The sequence below is a fragment of the Nannospalax galili genome, unplaced genomic scaffold (assembly GCF_000622305.1).
Source record: "Nannospalax galili isolate Female #2095 unplaced genomic scaffold, S.galili_v1.0 scaffold1214, whole genome shotgun sequence".
Lineage (NCBI taxonomy): Eukaryota > Metazoa > Chordata > Mammalia > Rodentia > Spalacidae > Nannospalax > Nannospalax galili.
This window is the reverse complement of record NW_008334871.1, coordinates 725,404-750,680: the sequence shown is the minus strand read 5'-3', so window position 1 is coordinate 750,680 and position 25,277 is coordinate 725,404. Positions and strand designations below refer to the sequence as shown.

At 36.5% G+C, this 25,277-nt stretch overlaps 1 protein-coding gene across 1 annotated transcript in view; it reads right to left on the bottom strand.

Moving 5' to 3' along the window:
- The window catches only part of Ndst4 (N-deacetylase and N-sulfotransferase 4), a 327,838-nt gene extending 302,778 nt beyond the window's left edge, over positions 1-25,060 (bottom strand). Inside the window, exon 1 of the mRNA XM_008829621.1 lies at positions 24,634-25,060. The gene's annotated coding sequence lies outside the window, so the exon portion shown is untranslated. The remainder of the gene's footprint in view (positions 1-24,633) is intronic.
- Between the last annotated feature and the right edge of the window lie 217 nt (positions 25,061-25,277).

Here is a 25,277-nt window from a genome sequence, read left to right as displayed (position 1 = left end):
AATGCTACTCCTACACAAACATGTAGCCTGTTCTGAACTCTACCAGTGGCCAGGGTGAGCCCTAGCTTGACTCTTTTACAGTCAGTGCTTGGCACCGTATTTATGTTTTGCACCTAAGAGTCCGTCACTGAATTGTTAAGGATTTAACACGACTAAGGCAACAGTCATCACTACAGAACACGTGAGGCAGAATTAAATAGGACTAATGATTTTAGAGAACCTCTGTCTATCCCGAGGCTACCTGAAATCTAGAAAGTTCCATCAAAACCTTCAGATTGGTGTGGGAAGATCTGTGGCATCTGGTGGATTTTATCAATGTATGAACGATGTTGACAGAGAACATTCAGAATCAAGCAACAACCAAACCAGCTACAGTCTTGGATTTGCTCCTAGGTTTTCCCTTTGTATGAGAAGTAAAAACACTCCTGAAATGTCTCTTCTATAAATGAACATTTATTAAGAACCTAGTATTTGTCACGTAAATGTGCAAATTCAACTGTGCCTCATAGGATGATCCGAACAGCCTACGTTCCGTCGCTGTACCCTGCCCGTTTCATCTGTGCTACTTCGCGATTTCTCTTTCCACAAAGTCTGTGTTTTATTTCTTTTGATAGCAGATTATTTTAAAGTCACTCTTTTAAAGTCTGTGCAGATGGAGTTAGTGTTGGGCCTGTGGCTATGAATCAGGTCATCTGTTTGCATTCTCTAATTTCCCTTTCTTCCTCAGCATTTAAACTATGTGGGGAAATCAAGGATGGCTGGAGAGCAGTATCAAGGCAGACTCTTGTTTAGACAGAATCCTAGTGGTTTTCTCTTGAACTCAGGCTTTTTTTTTCCCCCTATAAAATGTCTCAGCCACAAAGTTGATATGTAAAATTTTTCTAAAACTCATACTTCTGCTTTTTAACATAATTTTTTCATTGTTCATACTGAAAGCATTTTGAAAAATTCTGCTAACTGAAAATGTTAAGATGAAATGAGTGCTTAACAAGGACAATTTTGGGTTTTTTTTCTGTTTTGATCTTACAGGGTATGCAATTTGTTTTCATGGATTGATCCCATAACAAATATAACTTTCATTTTGCCTTTTTATTTAAAATTGACATAATAGTTATAATAAAAAGAAAAGAATTTAAATACTGTTCTTACATTCATCACTTTTCCATTTCTGTTTTTTCTACCATGATGTTCTGGAGATGCCATTAACTCTTAGTCTGTTAAGATCATCACTTAACTATTCATCCTTATAATTTACAGAGAAAGCCAAGGATGAGGGTTTGGACTGCCTCAAAGTCAGATAGCAAGCTGAGCTGCCTCCTTCCCTGAACATTTCCAACCCAAGAAGTTCAACAGATGTATCATGATTATTTTCTTGTGTGTGAGAACTATCCCTGTCTTCTTTTCCTTCTGACCAGAACTTTCTTCTAGAACTTCAACCTTTCTCTTCCACAGAATCTTCAAAACGAGTGGAGATGCTTTGCTGACACCTGATTGCAAATGTCACTGACCACATTCTCTGTGATGACACTGATGTCTGCACCTTCAGGGCTCCTCCTGAATGTGCTTCATGATCCCCATCCCAGCTTCATGTATAATATTATGAATGCGTTTAACTCAGGCTCAGCTTCCCAAAACTTGCTGTTGAACTTGCTTCCACCTCCAAATGAGCAAGGGCCTTGGCTGTTTTCTTCACATTTATAATTAACATTTAGAAAGAGTTTCGTTGTAGTTCTTCTTCCTATAAACTTTTTTACCTTTTTATTCTTGGATTGTAGATTTGAATCATTTGTGCCTGTGGAATGATCAATGCTGTTTCTACTTTCTCTAGGTACAACCAGACGATATCCATTTTTAGAAATTTGTTTGGATGAAACCTAGTGACCTCATAAAGGCTGGCCACTTTAGTGAGAGTCTTTCTATTGTGCTGTTACTGTGCAGCCTCCTGCACCCGACAATTCAGTCAACTAATTTATACTGCCAGGAAGGCAGGGAGTGTGAGTGAAATCTTCAACACTTGCCAAATGTCTGCTATTTCACGAACAACAATATCACAAAATCAATAGTGACTTACTCATGTCTTCACCTCTTTCTCTACCCTAACTTCCAAGTTGAGTGTTATCAACCCTTAACTTGTGGAGTAAGTAGTGATGGGAAGAGAAATATGATGTTAAGCTTTGAAACTGAAAAAAATTAAGATCCTTAACAAGGTTTGTATTTCAATTTCCATAAGGAAATTCATCTTTGAGCTGGAGAGATGGCTCAACAGTTAAGAGCACTGACTATTCTTCCAGAGGACCCGGGTTCTGTTCCCAGCACCCATATGGTGGCTAACAGCTGTCTGTAACACTAGTTCTTAGAGATTGATGTAATCTTCTGGCCTGCTCGGACATTGCATGACATGAGTGCACCTACAAAGATGGATGCGAAACAATCACACACATGAGATATAAATAAACAAACAAATCAAAACTTGGAAAATGGAATGGCATGCTTGATGACTTTGCTTCAAATGTTACAACTCTTATAAGTAGAAGGCCTTTCTTAGCGCCATTCATCGATTAACTTTGCTCTTCTGAATCTCTGAGGAATATGTTGTCCTTATGCTTTATTTCAGAATACCTTTACATTTTGATTTAACTGGCTTGTGTGTTTCCCTAAGAAAATTCTGCATGTGTCTCCTATAGTATCCTCCAAAGATAGTTTCTCCTTTCACCATATTTTGTGTTATTTCATGCATAATCCAATACTAAATTAGGAAAACAGTAACTCTGCAATCATTATAACTAAATGAAATTAATGTCTCATTTAAAATATTTGCAATTTTTTATTGTAGCAATAACTTCTTGCCATGAAGTCTGTTTTTGAAAATCAGAAAATAAATTGCTTCAAATTGTTCCTATATTTACTTCTGAGGAGGCTATTTTGATATACACATTGTATTCAATAAGTCTAAATTTGTCAGAAGATGTTATATGTTTAAAACATGCCTGTAAATAATTCCTAAGTAAGCTTAGTTTTTGTTTTGTTTTGTTTTGTTTTTTTCCCAACCAGGACGAGCCCCTGGATTCTCGGACCAGGTTTTATTTGGGGAGCGGCAAACGTATCCAGCCATTTGTCTCTGCTGTTTCGCCAGTTTTTCTCAGACCATTGTGCGCACAGCGCAGATGAAGATGGCCACAGAGATGCGTGTACTATAGTGTTTCCATAAGGAGAGCCAGCATGACCTTCTGGGATACTCAATCAGAACCAAGGCAGTGAGATTAGATCTGGGCTGCAAAGTCAGGACTTCCCAGTTTCGCAACTCATACCAGACCTTGAAAGATTCCAAAAGGATTACAGGTGTGACAAGGGAAAGGAGGGACCAGGAACACACAGGCAGCCAATAACAGTGCCCCAGATGCCTCCTGTGGTCCAGAGAGATTAGAATTACGTTAACATTGTAATTTTCCTTCAGAATTTATTTGTGTTTATGCTTATATGGCTATTCAGATTTTTAAAATAAGCCATATGGAAACCTATTTAAAATTTTGAATAACTAGACAAAAATGAGAGCTAGTCTCTTAAGTAACTTTCAATGATTCTTTATCCTAGAAATAATTTTCACGTCTCCTACCATCTTCTAAACACATGGAGCAGTGTGTTGTCCTTTCACTGTAGTCATTGACCATCGAGCTATGCTGCTTTGTAGATATCTAGAACTTCTCCCTCTGCTTTGCACATTTCAATATTTCAGGAAAGTAAATCTATACCTCTTACTAGGCAGAGTCTTTACTCAAGTTGTAAAAGTCAATAATAAAATAATAAAAGTAAATGGAATCCATTAAAACTACAATAGGCACAATGTTGAAATGAAGTTATTTTCCATACGGTGAATATGTTTTACAGCATGGTCCACAAAAGAAGGTTAATCAACTGTATGACATTTGTTTTAGGGTTATTTGAAAAAAAAAAAAAGTGGCCTGACTACTGTTGTCTAATATTTATTTAAAGGACAAAACAAGGCATTTGCTTTTAAAACCTGTATTTATTACTAAACAATTTTTTGTCTCCTAAATTTTCCAACACAAGAGGGCAACATTCTCTTGCTTTCATTGTAAAAAACTAGACCACACCTGTTTTCCATTACAGTTTAAAGACAACAGAAAGTACTAACTCGATGATTCCACAGGATGGGAACCCTTCCCTTTGGCAAACATACTGCTGACATCAGAGGTCACAGAGCCTTAATGCTAAAACACTAATTAAGCCGTAACTCATTTTAATCAATTCCATTTCTCACATTTGGATCCCTTAACTTTACATTATTTTTGTGCTTTCCTACTTCTGAATTTTTATTTGTTTTTATATACATTTTCAACTTTTGTTTCTCTATGCATGAGAGAGGAAGCAGAAAACCATTAATGCCGTCTAATCTGCTAATTTACATGAATTTTTGAGATCTAAATGCTTTTCTTATGTGAAAAAAGGTAAAGTATTTATAAATAAAATATATGTAGAGCAAATTTTCTCACACATTTGTCCCAAATTACAATTTATCTATTATGTTTATTTTATAGAAGACATATATGCATTGGTTTCTGTTGTATTGAAATTCAATTTTACATTTCTTTGTTCTATGAGCATGGCATGTAATAATTCCATGTACCAAAAATAGGTGATTTCTAAAGTTCTAGGTCTAATTAAGCAACAATGCTTAAGAATCTTTTAAGTTTTTACAATTTCGTTTTTATTTAGTTTTTAATTTTTGTGTGTATGAGCTTTTTTTTTGTGTGTGTGTGAGTGTATGGGTGTATAGTGCTAATGTATGATGCAGGCATGAAAGGTTAAAATGCAACTTGTGCGTGGGATTTTCTAACTCAGTCTGGTTGTCAGTTTTGGCAACTGTTATCTTCACCACTGGGCCATCTAGTCCTTTGGAAAAAATTCAACAATGCATGAAATCTTAAGAATAAAGTTTTAGGTATACACACACAAATGAGGAATGTGTGTACTATGATGTGATAGATATCTTAAAATTTATTTCTCAGTTATAAGATACAAGTAGAAAGTGCAAGAATTATATTTGAAATAATTTGAAATTGTGGTTACAATTTGTAGGTAGGATTACATTGTGATTTATTTACAAAGCAGGCTTTCTGGATTATACACTCTACAGCTCCATATATTTTTTTAGAATCAACATGATGTACTTACATTATGATTTATTGATTCCTTGAGAATATGTAAAAATACCTCTTCATTGGCAACTGTTTTGCAGATAGATGGTTTGAGAGATAATGAATCATTAATGGTATGAAATGAATCATCTTGAGTCAAATGTACAAACACAGTAGACTTGTTTTCTATTCATGTATTGAATTTTTCTTCCAAGATGTGTTTTTTTCCTCAAAATAATAAAATTTTAAAGAAAATATTTTTAGGCAAACACAAACTGAGTTCAGTAACTATCACAATAGATCTCTGTGTATGTTTCATGTCCTGTTACTCTGATAAAATACTCTGACAAAGCAACTTCTAGGAGAAAGAGTTTATTGTAGCTCTCAGGTGCAGGTTCCAGTCTGGCATTGCAGGGAAGTCACAGTGAGGGGTGCTGGAGAGAACCGGTCACATGACATCCACAGTCAAGAGCCAAGAACAATGAATTAAAGCTCACATGCTTGTTCTCTCCTCTCCTGCTCTCCATCCTTACTCAGTTCACCATGTCTGCCTATGGAGCGATGCCACCCACAGAGGGCAATCTTCTCATCAGCCACTACCAGCGTGATGGCACACGCCTTTAATCCCAGCACTGGAGGCACAGATCTCTGTGAGTTCCAGGCCAGTCTGATCTACATAGTGAGTTCCAGGCCAGCTAGGGGTACAGGGAGACCCTGTCTCAAAAAGACTAGAAGGAAAAGGAGGAGGAGGAGGGGGAGGAGGAGAAGGAAGGAGAGATGAAAATCCCTCACTGAAGTGTCCGTAGGCCAACCTGATCTAGATAATCTCTCATTGAGACTCCTTCCCTGGATAGTTCTAGATTGTGCAAAGATGACAGTTAAGACTAACCATCAAACTTCCTGAATACTAAATACCACAGTGACCTAAAATATACCATAATGTTGGGATGCAAACATCCAGGAGATTAAGGAACATAAGTCAAAAAATAGTCCTTAATTCAATTTAGCCACATCATTCTACTCAGTTTATGGCTAAGGACATACACACACACACACACCATGAAAGTCTATTTTGAAAAGTAACCAGAGACATAACATTACACAGATACTCTTTCCAGTACTAAGATCTTCTTCTATTGACGCCCTAAGAACATGTGTATAAGTGAACCCTTTAACCCAATGTGAATTTGCCATGGCCCCAGGTTTTTGATCCATTAGCTCATTAGCTCCTGATTAAAAGTCTGCAATGGGCATGTCAGATCACACACTCTCAACTGGTATATGTGATACCGCTAAGAGGGAGCGTTAAGCAAGACTCAAGGAAGTATTTGAGGTGGGATATCATAAAGTCATGCATTTTCCAAAAAGAGGAAGAATATTTCAGTCTCTGGATAAATGTGAAGCTAAAATTCTTGGTAATATAAGGTAGTCTAAAACAATTAGAATATATAAAATCACAGGCTGGAGAGATAGCTCAGGGGTTAAGAACACTCATTGTTCTTGCAGAAGACCCGGGTTCGAATCCCAGCACCCATGTGGCAGCTAACAGCTGTCCGTAACTCCAGTTCCAGGGGATCCAACAGCCTCTTCTGTCCTCTGCAGGCATTGCAGGACATGGGCGCATAACCTTTATGCAGGCATAAGACTCATACACATAAAATAAAAATAGTAAATAAAATATTAAAAAAGAATATATAAAATCATAATAGTAAGTCTTAAAGGATGAAAATTAAAACAAAAATCTATTAAAATAAGAAAAGTAACATAAAATGAAGCAAAGACTAAATAGCATAAAACTGTCCTAAGAGTTTCATATTTTCTATGATGAGGGTCATTTTACCAACTGACTCCAGGTACTGGAAGCTCACTATGTAGACTAGGCTGGCCTTGGTCTCATAGAGATTCACCTACCTCTACCTCTCCGTGTGCTACTATACCTGTCTAGCTTCATAAAATTTTAAATGTGACATAAATAAAATAAAGGATTTTCATCAATTTATCACTTTTCCATAAGGGAAGCTTCTGTAATGAGTGCCATCAGAGTGTCCCAATAAAGCAACAGCCAATCCATTCAAATTTAGCACAATCTTCTCTCTAAGAAATGGTAATCACAGTCTACCTTCCAGCCACTTTATGAGGCTAACAATCTTTACAGTAATGGTTGATGAAGACACAATGCAGAAAAGAAAATCACAGGGAAAGTGTCAACTGAATATGAGATAAAAAATGTTAAAAATTACCAACCAAAAGATGATTTACAAAAAGAATAAAATGACACAACAGAGTTGATAATGATCATGATGGGTTTAATTGTGCCTTAACAAAATTAGTCTTCTGAGTACTTATCAGAATATAACGTTTCGGTAATAGGGTTAGTAAGCTGATGGTTAAGATGAGGTCATACTCTAGTAGGATCGAGAGACATCTATTAGGACTGGGAGAATTCTCTGTGAAAATTGGAACTCTGCTATACCAGCCGTTTTCGGAACAGCTAAAAGCTGTGAGAAGACTTGGACTCCAACCAAGTTTCAAGGGAGAGTGATGCTTTTATCTCCAACTTTTCATCTTCGGAACCAAGAAATAAATGTCTTTTGCTTAAGCCACTTGATTTGTGATGTGACACGAAAGGTAGGCCCACCAAGACAAATAGGAGCCATGATTGCAAGGCTGGTTGGATATTAGAAAAATCATTTAGTACTACCAAGTGTATGTAATGGATGACTAACTCTACCAAGAATAACTGTCTCTCATCCATGGCAGCCTCCTCCAGCCCCCATTTCCTGATCATTGCTACAGGCTTTGGGCCTCTCAGGACTTAGCACATCATGCAGGAATCCTCACAGCTTCTCCCAAATGTTCCCTTATTCGTTACCTTCATGCTGGACTCCAATGACTTTCTTTATCCACCTGTATAATAGACTGTTTACAGTCCTACATGAGCACTCTATTCTTGGGCCACATCTCGGTCTCAAACTCCATTTCCAATTCTTTTTCTTTTTAACTTTTCACTGTATGTGCTGGTTATTGTTCCCATTGTTTTGACAAAATATCCAGCAAAGCCAACTTAAGGGAGAAAGGCTCATTTTGGCTCATGGTTTGGGGGAATGGACCGCCATAGAGAAAGCACGGTGTCAGGACTGTGAGGCGGCTGCTCACCTTGCGTTTGCAGCCAGGATGCAGAGAGGGCGCTTAAATGGTGGTGTTCATTTAGAATTCCCTCCTTCTCTTCGTAGTTAGCCTGGGACTCTAGTGTGAGATGATACTATCACTATTCAGGTTGGGTCTTCTCATTTAAACCTGTATGGAAACTCACAGTCACACCTAAAGGTGTTTCTGAAGTTATTTCCACATTCAGGCAGGTTGACAGTGAAGATTCACTACCATAGTCCTTACCAGACTCTGTTTAATCAACCAAACTCTCTCCCATTAAAAGTGCATTCTTCTCTGAATGTGTTCTCCACGTTCCCAGTTCGAACTGAAATCTTGTCCTGTAAGGACTTCAGAGCTCTCCGGTGCTGTTCTCTACAACATTTCCCCAAGAAAAGGTTTTGACATTTTCCTTATTTCTCCTGTCACTTCTGAATTAGTCCCCGTTTCTATACTCTAAAACCTCTAGGTTTCCTTTCTGAAACAGTTTTCCTTATACCTGTCATCAACCAAATGCATTGGATAGAACCTTCCAATTTACCTTTTGGAATATTTTTTTGAAACATTAACATTATCTTTTAGAAAACACTCACGGTCATGTAGTAAATTGTCAGCACTACGTGAGTGACCCTTCCAGCACAGTGCTCGGCTTCCACCTCTTTTCTCTAATGATCTTATCATTTACCTTCCACTGCTAAGGGTCTCATGCTCATACAGCAGGTCTACTCATTATAATGGATAAATGTGAGCTGTAGCTAGTTTATGCTGTTGATGACACACATCTTACTATCCAGTCACAATCTCATGGTTTTAGCTTGCCTCACTCATCACCCCAGTTTTGAAAGTATTACAAGCTCAGAGCACCTATGAGCCATTTGTCCTTTCTCTTTTCATCTCACTCACAGACTCACACACAGTAAACTACAAAGCCAATCATTATTTTTCCCACTTCATAAATAATCAAATCCTTTACTCCTCTTGTCTTATTATTCATTCTTTCCTAAACAAAAACGCTGACTGAATTCCACATTTAGCCAAAACAGTGTGACTCTAAGGAAGGATGCATCAACCCCAGGCCAGTGAAATTCATGATCAATGGCCTTAGTGGGCTCTAAATGCCGCCAGCAGTCGTATACACGTATGTTTTGGTTCATGTAGTCACCCCAAGGATGATGTTCTGTTTCCGTTTTTCCCTCTCCAAACTTATGCTATTTCTTGCCTTTCTGTTACTCTCCTCTGAGGATTGTGTCACACAGGACACATCCACGAGCAGAAAAGGAATTCTGTAAGCACCCCAGGCACATGTACTCTCATGGTCTTCTTAAGGCTACCTGCCCACTGTGTATGAGCTCAGATCACGGATGCTGCTCAGCACTATTTCCTCTTTCCCATGGAGCTAGAGTAGCACTTGTGCTCTCAGCTGAGCTATTCACACCCGCAAACAAACATTTTATGTTTCTATCGCACTTTGCTTATCCTGCAAACCATCCCTCCAGTCCTATTCTAGCCACTGCAAAACTTTCTCCAAAGTGCAATTTTCTTAGAGTCTGCTCCAACCAGGCTTACATCACTACTTCATCAAAGTTTCTCCATAGAAATGTCACCCAGAAACTCTGTGGTGTTTGAGTAGCAGTTTGTGTCCATCTTGGCTGACAGCAACACTCTACGCTCACCATCATCTTGTTACCAAAACAGAGCTACCTTTATTCACATTCTATGACAGCATCAGTTTTGGATTTTCTGGGATTTCTCGGCCCTAGGCTGCAGTTCCTTCCTGTCTCTTTGTACTTTAAGCAGGGAGTTTCCTTGGCTTCTTTCTTTGGCTCTTTTCCTCTTCCTGTTTATATTTACTTCACTGGCGATCTCATGTGGTTTTACATAATACTGAAGAGCTCACTCCAAAATTTACATTCCAGCTATGTATTTTACTACTGATTTAACTCCTTAATTGGCATATCTACTTTATGACCCAATAAGCATCTTAAATCTAACCAGCCTCAAACCTGGTCCAATAGTTCTTCCCACAATTTCCTCTATATAAGTAGCTGGTATTTCTGTTATCCTTGCTCTTTTCCTCACCTGACCCAGTGGGAAACAAATCCACTGGTTATGCTGGTAAAATGCAGTCAGAACCTGAGCACAATCCTCTCACAGGTGTAGTCCTGAGCTAGATTATTGAGAACTTCTCACAAGGGATCTTTGCCCCAGTCCTTGCTCTATAGTTGTTTTTTTCAGTATATTGGCAAAAGGAATGATTTTACAGTGCTCCTCTAATTGATGCCCTCCCTCATTATTTCCCATTTCACACAGAATAAAAGCCAAATAAAATGGATGGTTGACTCAGTACACATGATGCAATGTTGAGTTGGTACCTCCCAGAGTCCTCTTTCATTGGACATACTCTCTGTAGCCTTCTACCAAGCTATTCCTTCTGCCTAAAATACTTGTCCTTCATTAATTTGCACAGCATGCTTTTACTTCTTAGAGATTTTGTTGGTGTTCTTTTGTTTGAGACAGGTTTTATATAGACCAGGTTGGCCTTGAAATTATAATCTTCCTGCCTACATGTCCCTTATGTTGGGATTACAAACATGTGCCAGCACATCTGGATTCTCATAGTCTTTGACTCCAAACTGATTCTCAAAATAACTTTTTCTGTGGTAGCTCAAATTTCAAACTTTTTTCAACATTTCCTAACTACTCCTTGACATTTTGGTGTGTTCCGTGTGCTTGGACTTTTTTTTCACAGTCGATTATTCTTATAGAAGCATTACGTTTTTATTTTTCTGACACACTGAATGCAAGCTCTTTGGAAAAAGGATTTTATTGTGTTTTTTTCCTATTTCTATTAACTGTATTTCACCCTGTAAGGTGATGTACTGCATCTTCCCACTGTGGGCTCCACAGTAGATTCAGCCAATGTTATATTGAAAATATTTGGAAAAATATTGTAAAAAGTTCTGAAAGGCAAAGCAAAATTCCTGTGTACCATGTGACACACACTTCAATGCATATGTGATTGAAGTCATGTGTAGGAACATGCCACTTTTGCCTCCCACCATCGCCCCATTCTTGGCCACCCTCTGGCGTTGCTCTGTGTACTTAAGCACATATGTCTATGAATCACACACACTGCCATCTCATTATTGTTTAAATAATACACTACAAGAATGGTTTACATGGCTTTTACAAGGTTTTATATCAATAAACCAGAAATAATTTAAAGTATTTAGGAAGATATGTGTGCTATATCAAACATTATACCATTTTATATAAATTTGCAAGAATTTTAGTGGTTTGCAGATCTTATGATGTAATGAGGTGCAAGAATGAACTGCAACGATAGGCCGGAAACACAGAACAAAACTATATAAATAAAACTACTCAAATGAAGAACTTAAATGCTTTAAAGATTTAGTAACTATTGAAACCTGTTAATTAGATGGATGGTATGGTAAATGATATCATTTAAGAAGTTATCATTTAATGAAATAATAATGATGGATTGGAGCCAGGATGTGAAAAACCAATGAAAAACGTATTATCATAGTCTGGATAAAGGCTTTAGGAAGTACAATGAGGTATAGAAAAAAAAATTCAAGCAACATTCATATGGAGACCAAAAAATAAACAATGACACATTCAGTACTGAAGAACAAAGAAGACTGAAAGTAACAAATTTCAAGGCTTATTGAGCAGGTACAATAATCATGATATTGTGTAACAAAGGAACAGATTAAAAAGATCAATAGAACTGATTAGTAAGTCCCCAAGAAATCCACCGAACTACTCCAAACTCATCTTTGGCAAAAGAACAAAAGCGACTCTCTGAACCAAGGATAGTGTTTACAAGGAAAGGTACTGCTACAAGTAAGCATCTACATGCGAAAAGTTTTATACAAAGACCCTGCACATGTCTCAAAACATGCTTCAAATGGAACAAAGATCTTTTAAACATATACTTACACTTTCCTGAATGAAAATGTAATATGCAAAACTAGAGAACACCTAGATTGCAAGATGGGAGAAAATCTATATGACTGGGCTTGGCAATGGATTTTAAGACACAGCACAAATCCATGAAATAAACAATTAGTAAGGCACGTTTCATTAAATAGGAAATTTTTATTATGAAAGTCACTGCTGAAGATAAAAAGGCAAACTACATTTTGGAAGAACATATTTGCATCAGGCTTATCTAATTAAAAATGTTATGCAAAAATGTAAAGAATTCTTAAAATTCAAGATCAAGAAAATACTCCAAGCTAAAGAGAGGAAATTGAATTAAAAAGACAATTCATGAATGAAGATATAAATATGTCCAAGACAGGGAAGACACTTTACATTTTATGTAATCCTGAAATTACCAATTACAGTATCAAGATAACAGTATTCACCTGTTAAGTTAGTTAAAAGGAAACACTGACAACCCCAAATTCCGGTAAGGTTTGAAGTGACAGGAACTCCCATTCCCTGCTTGGAAAAGAAATGACACAGCTACTTTGAAAGAACTTTTGGAGTTTTTTACAGAGCTAATCTTAATCTTAATTTATCTGCCAATCACAAGGGCATTTCCTGCTACTGAATCAGATGAATTAATAGCTTACATATACAAAATCCTGCTTATGGATGTGTGACAGAGGCTTCATTTACAGTTGACAAAATGTGGTAACCACTGAGAGGTTTTCCATAGGTGGGTGGGTAAACTCGGGCATATCTGTGCAATGAGCACTATCTGTACAGTCAGAATACTATTACTCAGCAATCAAATGATCTGTCAAGCCCCCAAAGCACGAGTAAGGAGCCTAAAATGCACACATACATGAAAGGAAGTAGGACAAGGAACTCTGAGGAAGGCAGAGGACGAACCTCCCCATGTGCTGAAACCATCAGATCAGGATTTAGAGAGGGTTGAAATTTGGTTTTAATTTTTTTTTTAGATATGACAACTAATCATAGAGGATGTAGGGATGTGGAGGAGATGAGGAGCATATGGATAAAGTGTAGGGATGCTAAGGAGAGCGAGATTTTTCCATTTTACATTATAATGATAAACACAACAGCTCTTAAACCCCTGCAGTTTTCAACACCATGAGTAAATATGGATGCTGGCATGATCTTTGAATTGGTAATGCTGTGCCACTGTGCTTTATCATTGAGGATGTGCCTTGGGGTGGAAGGAGCCTTGGGGAACTCTCTATCTTCTTCCCGGTTTTGTTAAGAATTTAAAACTCCTCTAAAAAATAAGTCCATTAGAGAAAATCACAAGCTCTTTTCATGGCATTTATATAGAAAGTTCTAGCAGGTCTTCCTAAACAACATTAAATATTTCTATTTCATAAAATGGAATGAAACTTCTAATTTTTTCTTTATTCTGTGTATGTCTGTGGAAGTATGTGTGTGGGTGGGACCACTGAGGTCACAGGAAAACTTATGTGAGTCAGTTCTTCCTTTTATCACATGGGGACTAAGGATTAAACAGGTTTTCAGGCTTGGGATCAAGAAGACCCACTGAACCATCTAATTGGCCCCCAAAATGACATTTCTAAAATGTCTGTCTTCTGTTTGATCCTTCTGCTCCCCAAAGCTGCCTACTACCCTGACAGTGCATTCTTTCTGCCTCCTCTTTCTCTCTCCTACTTTGCCTCCTTTCTTGAGACTTTATTGTACCAATGAAATCTTCATTTTACAAGAAGCTCTTCCTTTTTGGAGGAAACAGAAACAGTTACTAGGAGTACAGCTTTGGTGCCCTTTGGAATACATGCTCAACAGCCAAGCGACATCCTTCAGGGCAAGTTCACAGGAATTCAGAGAGGGAGGAAGCTCCCCGTGTGCTGAGACCATCAGACCAGGATTTAGAGAGGGTTGAAATTTGGTTTTAAATTTTTTTAGACATGACAACTAATCTTAATACTGTGTTTACTAATCCAAAGTTTTTTAAAAGTATGAACAATAAATAAATAATATTTAAAATAACAATAGCAAAAAGAATAAGAAGATTCATTTTGAGGAAGGGAGAGAAATGAGAAATTGAAAACAGAAGGAACACTGAAATTCAGACATAGAGGGTAGAATGCTGAGAGTAACCTGACCCCACAGCACCACAGTGTGCACCCACTTCCAGTCATTTATTCCTGGATATTTAAGTTCATTCCACTTATAATGAACAGCTATAAGATGATTGGCATCATTTGATGATGTCTTAATCTCAACAATCATTCTTTAGAAACCACTGTACATGTGGCATTGATTTTCATCCCTGTTAATTGTCTCAGTAGGACATGCATGGAACACAACACTCACTTTGTCCTTGTATTCATATATCAAGAGTCTAAAGAATAGAGAGAGATGAATAAAGCCAGAATGTAGAAATTTATCTGACTTCTAAATGAACAAAAGCATAAGAAGAACTGATATTTGCTATTTAACATTAAAACTTAATTTCAACAAATTACACGTTTTTATTAATCTGAAGTTATAAAAGTAACAAACTTTATTTTATTGTGACCTCAGTGTTTTTTCTGATGGTGTTACAATTGTATTTACAAGTTATAGTAATATTCAGAATCTCCTACAAGCTATATTTTAATACTTTAATATTTTTCTTTCTGAATATACTTATTGCTTTGTCATTATTAATGGAATTTGTCTGCATCTGAATTAACTAAAGATTGCTCTCTCTGAAAGCTAATTTCAACCATCACTTCTCCACCACTAATTTTCTTACGTAAAGTCATCTAAGGTAATCAATACATAAATTCCCAGAGAACATTTAGATCAATTGTGGGCAAAATAACTGAAGTTTACACTGCACTTTTCAAGAAGATCTCATCAAATTTTTCTTTTTTCATTGTACTGTCTGATTATCAGGAAGGTGTTTATGTAACATTCACATTAGTGACTTTGAGCAGCTTGTAATTAAAAAAAAAGTCAAATGAATGAACACTTTATTTTGTGTGTAAAGAATAATAAATTCTAGTTAATGCAAAAATTGTTAAAGGAAATGAAGGAATGAGCACAGGGAAACACTGTACTTGAGAAATGACGTCATGATCAATATTATCCTGATAATGTAAGTCCATGTTTTCTGATGCCTTATGAAGAACTGCAGTAAAATAGGAAATATTAATTTTTTGTTGATTCTTTTTTTTATTTTCTTAAAATTTTATTTATTATTTTTATTTTATGTGTATGAGTATATTGTCTGCATGTATGTGAGCGCACCCATGTGTGCAATGCCCAGGGAGGTCAGAAGAGGGCTGTGGATTTCCTTGGAACTGGAGTTAAGGATGGTTCGTAACCACCATGTGGGTGCTGGGAATTGAACTGGGGTCCTCTGCAAGAGCAGTCAGTGTTCTTAATGGCTGAGCTATCTCTCCGGCCCCTTGCTGATTCTTTTATACTGACATTTTATCATATAGCTACTGTACCTGTCTTGAGCAATTCTTTTGCTTCAGAAAGGTCTCATTTTTGGCACACATGGTTGCTTGTTTGGTAGGCAACCAAGCTCCATGCCATTCCACTGGTGCATCTCCAATTTCTCACATAGTTGTTCACATTTTATTTTAATGTTTTCAGTTGTACAGAATGTAATGGAAGCTTTGTTTTCAGCAGGAAATACAGAAGATGGCCATATATAAACCTATCTTCCCACCCAAAACCAATCAAGGATTCAAAATATTCAGTTTGGAAAAAGCCTGATCCAAGCTGATGATAAGGGATTTGGGGTGATTTCAAGAATTCTGTTACTGTCAAAGACAATGGTTTTTGAGATGTTCCTACATTGGCACTTGATGATTGAGCTTTAGAAGTTATTTTTACAAATGCTCTGAAAAAACTAAGCACTGTACAAAAACAATTCCTTTAGCAAGTCTCCTTGGTAGAAAATACTGGAAGATTATGAAAAGCTGATGATAAGGGATTTGGGGTGATTTCAAGAATTCTGTTACTGTCAAAGACAATGGTTTTTGAGATGTTCCTACATTGGCACTTGATGATTGAGCTTTAGAAGTTATTTTTACAAATGCTCTGAAAAAACTAAGCACTGTACAAAAACAATTCCTTTAGCAAGTCTCCTTGGTAGAAAATACTGGAAGATTATGAAATAAAATATGCTCATCTTCAGAACATGTTTAGAAATAGGAGTGAAAGCAATCAATCTTGTTTTACATGTGAAACCATGAGGTGAATTTCAAATACAAAAATAGAATCCTGATGAAATTTAATAAGTAGTTACTATGATTTTGCTCCCAATCTAAGTCAGTATTATTGATGAGCTAGATGAAGCTGTAGAGAGATGGAGATGAGGCAGATGTCTTGTATTTTTATTGTATGTCTATGATAGTGTGGAGAAAGACTTCAGAATGAACCTTCTGTCTGGCTAACATGCCAATCTAGTGGGTAGTTAAAGAACCAGACCAACTAAGGAGCACTTTCACTAGTTTTGATTTTATGTCATTTCATTTTCTGAACTTTTGCCACATTCTTCCTTCCATTTCCAAGTACCTCCTCATTCCATTTTTCTGGGCAATCTAGGTAGACTATTAGGAACTTGTTCATAATGATTTTTATTCTGGATTATGCTCTTCTTTATTCCTTGTTTGAATGTTTTTTAAAATTTCAAGACCAAGATGAATTAGATTAAAATATTAATCAATAATGTTGGAGCATTTGTGTTAGCTGTCAGCATTCAAAATCATGATGCTAACACAGTAGAGACAGCGCAGAACATTGGCTTGGCTGTTTAATGTTCAAGTGAAGGGCATTGCTAGAATGATCCCCATCACTCAGGGGTTATGTTAAAGGAGAAGAAAGGTTAGATTACAGGTCAACATCAGAGTACTGATGCATGGAATTAAAACTAAATTCCACACATTCAAAGTGTCTCCACCTTCCATTTTGTGCTAGTATTTTTTTCACATTTCGTTTCACATTTAGCATCCTCAGCAATTTTTCAATGTGAGTGTTATGACCCCATTCGATGACCCCAGGCACAGCAATGTGACACCACTTTCTGAAAGCTGTATTTGAAGAAGGGCTAGCCCAGACTTAGAGTCCACTGCTACAAGGCATTATACTAGGTCTTAATGTTCTTTATTTGTAAGACTCATTCACATGTACTTATCTGAATGACTGTATGTTTTTCCCAATAGAGCTTACATTCTAAAATTATTCAAATAATCTTTATGGGTAAATAAAGGTTCATAGAAAGCATAAATATTCTAATAGATTCTCCTATTTTAGTATATCTTTTTCCTTAGATTGACTCAAAAGGCTAATAAAAACAATTCCTAAAACATAAAAACAAATCAAGCCTTTATGTATTGAAGAAACATTTCCCATTTCATATTCCTTAAGACATTACTGAGACACTGTGTAAATAATACTTACTTCCCTGAAAGTTTTGGAGGGCTTGGTGCTGGAGTTGGGTGACCTTTACTCAGAATTCTTTTAAGGTCACACTGTGAAAAACATTAAGAAACCTTAGAAGCCACCATTTATCTGCTACCCAAGGATGAAATGCTTTTGTCATAAATCTTTCAGACAGGTAGTTCAACCTGTGTTACTTGCTTTGATTGAGTGAAATCTGGTTTCTAGAACGTATTGCTTTTCTTGATACTACATAGAGTCAGCTCCCCACTATGTCTTATAATTTGGTTTGATATTATCCCAGAAGATTTCACCTATTTCTCCCACAACAAATGAAGCTCTACTGGTCCTGTATACTCTCCTTCAAATATCAGTTTCTCCCATCATTACTCACACAGAATGGTTGCCATGTGTTTCCTTGCGCTTTTTTTGCTAATCAAACCCATGTGATTTGTCTACTTTTGGTTAAGCACGAAGCATTCCCATCACCAAAAAGCTTTAGTTAAATTGGGATGGAGGACTGACATAGACATAGCAGTTACAGCACAATGTAACATGACCCCTGAGTCATCCTGGGGGAGACGAGGGTTAAAGCAAGGGTTTAAGAACCTGAGACAGAGCCAAAGGACATCAGATCGAAGCTAAACGGAACACTGATAACTGTTTTGGTTTTCTTGATGCCGAGACTATGATTCTGTTACCCCCTTCCAATGTAGCATTAATAATATATTAGCCATATTCAACTTTACCTCTTATTAAGTTTGAAATACTTTGTAACTGGTGAGAGTAACATATATATTCCCAATATATATTCGCTCTATACCTATATTGATTTTATATATTCTATACTGAAAAAAAAAATATATTCTATACTGAAAAAATACACACACACACACACACACACACACACACACACACACACTCAGTTTGTGATTATCCTTCTGGCTTTCATTTGCTAGGCCGACTCTTCAGCCAAAAGAGAAATCCTTTGGGATTTCAGTTCCTACTCCCACTAATTTGGTCTCTTCTACACTTAGATTGAACAGCATAATAACTTTCAGGATCTACCTATGGAAAACAATGACCGGAGACGATTTGCTTTGTAAGTACTTAGTTTTTTAAGTACTGACAACTGCATCGAATAGAGTTAAATCTGAGAATGCAGTTTTCTAAAATCAATTGGTCAACGTACTCTCCAAGAAAGAAACATCAGATAGTTTGACTTATCCTAAACTCTCTCAAGCAGCAGCTAAGAACCAGAAGATGAACCGGTTGGCACAAATTCTTGCTATCTTGTGTATTAGAAGAAGCTGCTAGTACTGATCACATTTTTCTATGAAATAAAATAATCTTGTTGAGTACGGCGTTCAACTTCAAATAGATTTTCCAAGTGACAGTTCCTCCAAAGGGCATTTGTTAGCCAGCTCCACTGTAGATTCCATGCTCACATTTGATTTTCCACATTCATTTATTCAATACAGAGGACAACTGGCCACTTCCTTCGGGATATAGTCCTCATGAGCTGTTTTATTTTTCCTAGAACTTTGAATGATGTCTGCCATACAGTAAAGAAAATATTACTTATTTCATGATCATTATGAACATTACTGGACAAAAATTTTAAAAATATGTTTTCTTTGTGGAAATGAAATATTTGTCAAGACAAAGAAAAAGAGTAATTTAAGTACCAAATTGAGTTCAGTTGATCAACTTTAGCAGCATTTCTGTGGTTATTACAGAAATATCTTATCTAAGGAAAACTTCTTTACAAATTGATGAAGAACATTTACTACTTTAAACACTTAAATGAATTAATAAGTATAATTTATAAGTGGGTGTTTTTGTTTTACTTTGCCTTTAGATTATGGGAAATCAATTAGATTGACATGATGCTTAATGGAAGATGGGCTGAGGAACGGATCAGATTTAAACTCTGATTCTCATTATTCACTTGTGCTTTAGAGTAATGAACAGAATTAGGGCTTTTCCATGTGTTTGAAGAGCATATGCATCGCTGCATCTGTTTCCTCTCCTTGTATTAATCTTTACTGTTGCTATATTTATTTCTGAGGTTTAAACGATTTTTATGTAGGCGGGAAAGACTATTCAGTACATCAAGAAAGAACTCTTTAGAGATGTCTGATGGAATATGACAGATTCTGTGGATCAGCAGTCTACTACTGAATTTCTGATTCAGGCATGGACTGCATCCAAACTATCTAAATATGCAGAATATCCTTCCCTTCTCTCTAGTTCTTCCATTAGCATGGCATTTGGCCTCTGGGCTGCATATAAATGTTGCTATGTTTAAAGTACTAAATATAAAAATGATTAATTAGGGTTTAAACTACAAGCATAAGGGTTATTTACATCTATTATTATTTTTTAACTCTAGTGCATTTGATGCAGTGAAAAGATGCATATGCCAGGAGAACAAAGGGCTCTACATAAAGTATTTAAAGAAATTGGATCGCCTCTGAACCCAAGTGGGAGATAGCTGTTATCTCGTGGGATACCTTCTCTGAGGCAAACTTCCCACCTTATTTTATTTCATTTTTATTGCTTTAGCCAATTTCCCCCATGCATTTCTTCTATTTGCTCTTTTTCACTCCAGGCTTTATATAAATAATTGCTGCCATGCTAGACATGGGTGGCTTGCTCACCATCTATGCAAGAGCGCACTAATGCTACTGTGGCAAAAATGGGTAGAGAGACAGAGAAAGAGAGAAAATGGAAGAGAAGTGGCTGAGGAAAAGAGCAGTGCAAATGAAAGGGAACAGGAGGAAAAGAGAGCTGGGCAGAAAGAGCGGAGCGGAAGGAAGCGAAGGATCACGGAGGCGCATTTCCACAGTCTCTCTGCCTGAACCGGAAGGAACCTGACTCAACTTCTACGTGCTTAGAGCAGGGGACTGCTAAAGAATTTTAATGAGGGCTAGAGATAGCTCAGCGGTAGACCACGTACTCGGTGTATAAGTGTATAAAGCCTTAGGGTTTGACCCTCGGCACTGCAAGAAAGGAGATGAAAAAGAAAATAGAAGAAATAATCGAGAAGTTAATACGATGATGAAATGCTCAAATTTGGAAAACTCTCCTGATTGAGGAACAGAAGTGTGTGTGCTTGTGTCTGTTACTTTGGTCAAAGGTGCTTTCTTTGTTAAACTTTCCAAATACTTGAAACTATATTTTTTAGACAGAGTCTCCCTCTAGCCCCAATTGCTTTGGAACTCCCAGTGTAGACCAGGCTGGCCTCAATCTCACAGAGATCTATCTGCCTTTGCCTCTGAGTGCTGGGGAGGGGGATTAAAGACCTGTACCTCCATAGTGGGCCAAAATATGGAAAAGTAAAGTTAGATTTTGGAACAGAAATTTGAAATCCATAACCTAATTATGTTATCAATCTGGTTTCACAAATACCCTGAGTCTATGGAACTTTGTTCTGACATCCTTCACCATAGGTCATTTTAACTTTCCATGTTTTCTCAGATTCTTTTTAGTTTCAACTAATTAATAATGATTATACATTAACTGATTACAAAGTAGCATATGATTTTGAAAAATATTTTTAAAATACTATATATTCACATCACAGTGTCACATAAATGCCATTAGTTTGTTATTTATTTCTTTGTTATAACATATTTCATGATATAATTATCTTGGTACTAAGGAATATGACAAACATAAATGAGATGAAGGAAATAAATGGACCATGGATTATCTGCAACACTTTCTACAGGTAGAAATTTAGAGTAAGTTAGTATTTACATCTCAAAACTGTCTATTTTTCTTGACATCTCTGAGTCTTTTATGAGTTTGAAACTAATTAGCAGACTACTGTGAGCTCAAGAAAAATCCATTATCAATTCAAAATTATTTTTCAAAGAAAAACTTTCATTTGTTAACTCTAAAATATGATAGCATTCCTTAGAAACTGAGATAAAGAAAGCTTTGAAATAGACTACATCTACATAAGTTCTATATTACCATTAACTGCTCTAACTGCTGAGGCTTAGTAAAAATAAGTAAAAAGGAGAGTGACTTAACACCCTGTGGAACAACAAAGCTGTTTCCTGAAGTGTTAAGAAGGCTGGTTAACTGCTACCATGATATGGCTGAAGGCAATAGAATTGTGTCTGACACCTGACCCATTTCTCTCACTTCGTGAGCTTAAAATAAATCCACAGACACATCCCCTTTTTCTATTTGGATTCATAATAAATGAGCGTTTACCTTCCCTTTTGTATTCACAATACTTAAAAGTATTTGGTATCTTTACTTTTACAGTAAGGTTTCCTAGGCTGGTTGCCTCAGTGAAGTGTTCAAACTCAGAATTTGCACGAATCCATATGCAGCTCTTCCGATGTTTCTGCCACTCTTAGATGGTGCTCAGATGATACATTCTGTCATCATTTTACTTCTGAGTACCTACTGCATATTACAGAAGTTTCTGTTGAAATGTATATATATATATATATATATACATATATATATATGCATATGTGTGTGCAATTTCATTCTAGAAACCATTAATAAAGGAAATAAAAAGCCTTTGTTACTTGATAATTTTGCTCTACTCTGAAGATGTATATGCTTTTTACATAATCCACAATTGGTACAGGTTAGACTTAAAACATAATGCATTATCAATGAATCTCAGCCCAGAAAAAAATTAGCCTTCTGGATGCGTATCTCCTCAGCCTTGGTGGGTGGCCAGGGCTGATGTTCCAGCTTTGATTTATAAGTTTCCCCAGATGCTTTGCAAACCTGGGGAGACAGCATCAGACAGAACCTTCCAGTTTGAACACAGTATGCTAAACACTGCTTTCCCTGAATAGTTGCTACTAAATAAGAGTATAATCTTGAATTTTATTCTCAAAGTCTCTTTTTCCATTCAAAAAGAAAATGTAAGGAAATTGTAGAAATATTAAACTTCTGGGAGACAGATATTTTATGGATTAGAAATATTTATTTAAAATTAAAAATAACTAATGCTAGTGTTGAGATTAATTAAGAGACCTGGCTATTTTTAATACAATTACAGTATACTAACAGAGAATAGGTATAAAATAGAATATTTTTAATATCACATAAAAAGAAAAAGACTTGTTTCTTCATGTGAATGTATATACATGTATTATATATAAACAAGTGTTTCTATTTTGATTTTCAAACATAAAAATTCAGACTATGGCATTTTTTTATTTATAGTCAGAATTCTCATTCATTTATTTAAAAAAAATCTCTGATTTTCATTTGGATTTTCTTCATTTAGAATGATTTTCACACTGTAATTAATAAATAGTACATATTACAGTTTTCTTACAAGGTTTTCTGTGTGCCAACCTTGCTGGTGGCCAGTAACCATTCATATAGGTTTACAATAGGCTCTCATGCTTACTCTTCAGTTTCCCCGTCTTCTATCAATGCCTATATTATAGAATATTGATTATCCTAAGTTGTCAGAGTAGTCTCTATTTTAAAAGTGTGGCAGCCGTACTCCATTTATACTCCTTTTCTGAATTGAGATAAACATAAGTGGCAAGGATATTTTTCTTCATCTTTTTTTAGGAATTTTGGTTGGAGACATAGAAATTCTGGCCAGTAGACCTTATATTATTGACATATACTTACTTCATAGGAACAAGTTAAACAAAAATATGAATTACCTCCTTGGTTTCTGGATATAGCTAATTGGCATAGTTCCAGTAAAATGGATTAAAACAGTTATTTTGATAAGGAAAAACCCATTAAAGTCTTTGGGGAGAAATTTACTACCTCTTTGTTTGGGGGAAATTGAACTAATTACAGTAACTTTTCTCTTTATCAATTTCCTCTTATACCAAGAAATACAGGATTTTAACTATGTAGCTGACAAAAAAATGTACAGCTAAAATCTGAGTCATAGAAATACATGAATATCTTGGTGTACAATTAATTTTAAAACACCTCTTATCCTGAGCCCATGAAAAACTCTCTGAGAGAAAATGAAATGAATGCAAGAGCAGGCCAGTCCAATCAGACGTGAGACGCTGCTGAAACTTTCTCAAAGCTAATTTGGGATTTACAATACAGCACATCATAGGAAACCACATTGACCACTTATAAATACTATGATCAGAAATGAAAAATAGATTCTTTTTATAAATTAAGACAAATCACAAGGAAAATAAGTTTTACTAATTAAAAATTTTAATTTTTTTCTGACACAAGTATTGGAAACAATGATTAAAACCATGTTTAAATGACACTTCTTATTTTCCAACTTGTCCTGTGCAGGGAGAATTTAGAAACATGCAAAGTTATGGTACTGAGCTGTCTGCCTCCTCTTTGGAATCTAGGCTTGTGAATGTGGTATATATTATTGTAAGAAATTTTCTTTACTAGTAAGAGCTAGGTAGAAACCATCAACTTCATTATAAACAGCCTACGATTGTATCATGCAGTTTCAAATGTCTATGACAGCTGTCTCTCTAAAGCATGCCATTAACAAGGAGAACACCTCTACACCTCATGTCCCAAGAAGAGTCCTCATCTTGCATAAGCTGCATGTCACCTTCTGAGTAATGCTTCTTTGGAAACATTTAAAACACCAGCCAGAGTTAGCTTTGAAGGCTGAGTTTGCAAAATTGGTGATTTCAGCAAGAAAAGAATAAAACTGTAATCAAGTGAAGTGTTTTTGTGCAAATACTGTAGCAGCTGCCAATATATTTGAAGTTCTATGTCTTTTTTTTTTTTTTATGGCAGGACAGTACATTCAATTTACAGTGCAAATGTAACTTCTACAAACCATACTGACAGGTACATACACACATGGCAGAAAGAGAGATTGAATTTGGTTCTAAAATATCATCTGCTTCTATATAAATCTTTTACAAATCAAACTTTAGTGTGTTTATGTTTATGATGCTAAGCCACACATATCCAGTTATTGTCAATTGCACCAAATTAAGCAGTAACTTACCCAGAGAAGCATTTCAATTTTATTTTTCTTTTGCTAACTTGAATTTGCCAGAGTTGCAAAATGAGATGTCCAGGATTAGGGTTCACTCGGCTCCTGGTTAGTGAGGGGAGCTTTCGGTCCAGCCCATCTGCCACAGCAGGATTCTGAGGGCACGCAGCTCCGGTGCTGGATCCTCAACTCTGCGGGCAGTCTTTTTTATTTATACGCATGTTGTCCTTTTCAAAACAAGCAGCCAGCTGGAATGATTCAAACCTCTGCTCAGCACACCGTTCAAATGCAGCTTCCTTCTTGGACAGGAGAATTACACCAGGGAGCGACTGGGTACAACAAAACGGCTATGAGAAGTATTTAATCACTGAATCCCAGCTGCTCCAGCTCCGCGGCCGCCCCTGATGCTGCGCATCGTGCCTAGCTGGACTCGGTCTTTCCCTCCCTCCCTCTCCTTCTCTCATATCTCCAGAACTATAAAGGCAGCTCTGCCGGGTTATGATTGGCAGAAACAGCCAATTCCTTCAGCTAATCATCCTGAAGACTTTCAAGGACCTGAAGCTGTTGTGATGTCATCCAGTCAGTGGGATGTTACACATGAACACATTCCAACAGAAACTAATTCAGCAACCGGCTGAATACCTCTCACCGGCACG